Below are 4,757 nucleotides of genomic sequence, written 5' to 3'. Positions count from 1 at the left end.
CCCACCCACGTCCCTCTCCCTCCCCCCCCCCCTCTCTCTCTCTCTCTCTCCCTCTCTCTCTCCTCTCCCTCTCTCCTCCCTCCCCTCCATCTCTTCACACCTTCCTCCTCCCCTTCCCTCTCTCTCCTCCCCTCCCTCTCTCTCTCTCTCTTCTCCCTCTCTCCTCTTCTCTCTCTCTCCCCCTCCCTCCTCCTCCATCTCTCTTTCACCCACCCTCCTCCTCCTCCATCTCTCTCTCTCTCTCCCTCCCTCCTCCTCCATCTCTCTCTCTCCTCCTCCCTCTCTCCTCTCTCTCCTCTCTCCCTCCCTCCTCCTCCATCTCTCTACCACAACCTCCTCCTCCTCCATCTCTCTCTCACTCTCCCTCCTCCTCCATGTCTCTCCATCCCTTCTCATCCATCTCTCTCTCTCACCCTCCCTCCTCCTCCATCTCTCTCACCCTCCCTCCTCCTCCATCTCTCTCACCCTCCCTCCTCCTCCATCTCTCCCCCTCCGTCCTCCCCCATCTCTCTCTCACCCTCCCTCCTCCCCATCTCTCTCTCTCACCCTCCCTTCTCCTCCATCTCTTTCTCTCACCCTCCCCTTCTCCATTTCTCTCTCTCACCCTCCCCCTCCTCCATTTCTCTCTCCCTCTCTCACCCTCCCTCCTCCTCCATCTCGCTCTCTCTCACCCTCCCTCCTCCTCCATCTCGCTCTCTCTCACCCTCCCTCCTCCTCCATCTCACTCTCTCTCCCCTCCATCTCCTCATCTCTCTCTCCCTCACCCTCCTCCTCCTCCATCTTGCTCTCTCTCACCCTCCCTCCTCCTCCATCTCGCTCTCTCTCACCCTCTCTGTTCTTTCTCTTTCTCCCTCTCTCTGTCTCCTCTCTATCTTGTAATTCTTTCTTCCTTTCTTTTTGTCCTCTCTCCTCTCTTTTTCTCCTCTCTCTTGTAATTCTCTCTTCTCTCGCCCTATTTCTTTTACCTTTTTCTCCCTATCTCCTCCCCCCCTTCTCTCTTTCTCACCCTCTCACTTGCCATTCAATCTCTTCTAATTTTCTTCTCTCCCCCTCTCTCTTCTCTCTCTCTCCCACCTCTCTCTTTCTCTCTCTTCCCCCTCTCTCCCGTTTCTCTCTCCCCCTCTCTTTTATTCTCTCTCACCCACTTTCTCTGGATCTCCTCTTCCCCCAACCCTCCTCTCTCTCTCCTCCCTCTCCCCTCTCTCTTCCACTCTCTCTCCCTTGCCATTCACTCTGTCTTGAAATGTTCTCTTCTCTCCCCCCACCTCTCTTTCAATCTCCTCTCTCCTTCCTTTTTAAATGAGCTTTATTGGCAGGACCAAATAACATTTTAACATTGCCAAAGCAGTTTGTATGGGAAGGGGGAGGGGATAAGGGGCAGTATAAGGAGGTATAGGGGAGGGGGAGGGGATAAGGGGCAATATAAGGGGGTATAGGGGAAGAGTCCATGTAAAGGATTTTTATGTCCTCAGTGTTTCCTGTCCCTCTCAGTCTATGGCATGCTGTCACATGTTGTGCGGCTATTTCCATCATTGGCTCCTCTTCTCCCGATAGAACTCTGGAAGTGAAGTCGGGGATGAGAGCGGATAGTCTCTGGAAGTGAAATCGGGGATGAGAGCGGATAGTCTCTGGAAGTGAAGTCGGGGATGAGAGTGGAGAGTCTCTAGAAGTGAAGTCGGGGATGAGAGCGGAGAGTCTCTAGAAGTGAAGTCGGGGATGAGAGCAGAGAGTCTCTGGAAGTGAAGTCGGGGATGAGAGTGGAGAGTCTCTAGAAGTGAAGTCGGGGATGAGAGCGGAGAGTCTCTGGAAGTGAGTGTCCCTCACTGATGAGTACTTGGAGCCCTGTAGCAGAGAATGGTCCTCGTCCTCTAGGACCCTCTGGTCACATGACTGGAAGAAGAGGTGATGGACCTTACACCATGACAGAGTGTCCTGATCATGTCTATGTACAACCTTTCCCCGAGCTGTGCTGTGTCAGCTGGAACCAAAGCCATGTCTAAGGGCCAATTCACACCATTCCTCCTTCCTTCTTTGTTTTGTACTAGCTTTACTTGAAGTGTAAAAAATGTACAATTCATTCCCTGCAATGTCGGCGGATGCAATTTGGTGTGATTCCTGACATTGCAGTGCCATGTGGGATGGTGTACTGCGATAAATTGCAGCATGTCTACATTGTATGGCAGCACCTTGCAGAGCAGGCTTAGGCTGAACTGCAGTGTGAATGGGACAAATAGAAAACAGCTGTTCCTGTGTGTCCCTGTGGTGACAGCCATTTATAATAGTGTCACGGACCAAACACACACCCACGGCAACTAGATAACCAAGGTGTGGTCTGTGACTGAGATAAAGAGGGAATGAGGGGGACTTTGAGCATATAGGACTGGCTGTGATACGCTTTCACAGCCTGCACTACCCCTGATCACCACTAGAGGGAGACTCTACTTCAATCCAGCTGGCTGACCACACACAGGCAGATACAAATCTTATATACAATCTGGTGCACTCTAAGGGTTGGGGAGCAGTCTAGCAATTAGCACACCTTTCTAGGATTCCTCCAGCTATCCTACAAGCTAGAACCCCGGTGTTAATCATTCTTCCACTGTCCACACCCCCCCACACCAGATACAAAACAAATGGTAACCCGCCATACTTATCCCCCTCACCCCTTTTGCAAGCTCATGTTTGCCCACTGTGGTGCACATGGAGGTTGGCACAGATGCAGCACAGGACGTACATATACATGATAGGTGGTACATACGTGTGACATATTTGATTCTACACATGCACATGTCTTCCTTGGCCACGGTGTACTGTTCACACAGATTTTATACCGTGTCCTTTGTGTGTTTCACTGTTTTGACAAAGACTTGTGTACATGTATTGTCATCCATCATTATCATTCATTCATAGATTTCTATGCTTTTTGTGGGTGGTACTCATTGGCGCTGTCCCTGCCTCTGGGTGAGGAGGTGACAACCCGTCTGCAGCACTTTGACTCAATATCTGACCATTTATAAAGAGGTTACAGACACTGTGCAGGCAGGCTCTGAGGAAGGGGCAAGTCCCCGAAACGCGTTAGTCTATTGGAGGCCCAGGGTTCCTGTGGGGATCACCACATCAGGAGGACTGGATATTGCTGTTCTTTATGATGAGCTTTTACATCATTGTCATTTGTGAGTATATCAGTATCTGCTACTTTTATTAATAAATGTCATTTAGGTAATACACTAGGCCGGTGCACCCTCTGTATGTTTTTTTGTATCTGTCATTCTGCTATAGGCCTGGTGGAAAGCAGTTCATTACAGGGGACACTGTACAGGTTCTATATGTAGTCTCGGGGGTCCCTGTGGAAGTCCATGTGTGGACATTTCTACCTATGATAAATAACAGGCTAAACCCACCTGGAGACCTGGGGACACTGTACAGGTTCTATATGTAGTCTCGGGGGTCCCTGTGGAAGTCCATGTGTGGACATTTCTACCTATGATAAATGACAGGCTAAACCCACCTGGAGACTTTCTCCACACCTGGAGTGTGCTGAGTTCTTGGAGAACGTCTACACAGTGTTTCCAGATTGGCTTTATCACCCCAACGAGCTCGCTCCAGTTCATGGATGTCATCATTATGTTTGGAGGATCTCACCAGTCAGGAGCCTTTCCTGTCATCCTACATGTTCCCTTCTGAGGATTGTTCTATCCTTCCAAACAAATGTATGAAATCATGGATGAGTCCTCCTTCTATGTGATCTAGAAGATCTTCAATCACAATGTCTTTATGGATGAAGTGGATGGCCCAGTTTATATATTATTTATTGCTTTACAGCTTTATTCCCTCCAGGATTCATTCTTTATTTATAGAACCATTCAAGGAAGTGTTCTTACTGTGAGAGATCTCCACCACCATTCCTCTGTGACCATTACATCCTTGTCATTTATGTCCAACATCTTCATTATCAGTGGATTGATAGATATTTTTATACTTTAGGATGTATTTAGGCATTTTTTTTACCCAAAAGATCAGTTTTGGAGGTCTCTGTTTTATTATGTATACCTTTGTTTTTATCTTGTGTTCTGTGTCTTTAAGACTTTTCTATATGTAAAAAATATCTTTGTTAAACATTTGGCTGCATAATAGTTTTATTTAATTTATTTATTTTTAATTTTGGAACTTCTGTGGTATCCCTGTAAGGTAGATACAATGCTGGAATGTTTATTATGGGACGTTTCTCGGGGCTGCGGTTACTCTAAACTCGACAAGATGGTGATCTCACTTCTATGGAATACAGACAGGAAGTGATGTCAGGTATAAATGGGAAGTTCCGGGTGAAAGGTGAGGCAGGAGGAAGTAGAGAGAAGATGTTGCTGGAAGTGGCAGCAGAGGAGGTAATAAGAAGTTAATTTCTATTTACACCCAGTAACCCCCTATCATGTCCATCCTCTTCCTCCAGTCATGTCCGTCCTCTTCCTCCATAGTCATGTCCATCCTCTTCCTCCATAGTCATGTCTGTCCTACAGGAGGTCTGTTGGTACATTATTGACTAAAAGGTAGTCAGGGGATCAGTTCTATACATCTTCAGGAGACACTCCAATGCCTTCCCATGACACAGGCTCTGGCAGTGCCCGGTGCTGGAATTCAGAGCTCCAGGAACCCACCACCACTCTGTACAATGTCCTGGATATTACAGTATACTTGGCAATGAAGAGAACTAACCCCTCCCTTCTGCTATTCTCCTCCGACCCACACTGGGTTGTAATTGG

Source organism: Staurois parvus, unplaced genomic scaffold (assembly GCF_062004578.1).
Source record: "Staurois parvus isolate SC_StPar_1 unplaced genomic scaffold, SC_StPar_1.0 ptg000174l, whole genome shotgun sequence".
NCBI lineage: Eukaryota > Metazoa > Chordata > Amphibia > Anura > Ranidae > Staurois > Staurois parvus.
Note: the sequence above shows the minus strand (reverse complement) of the source record.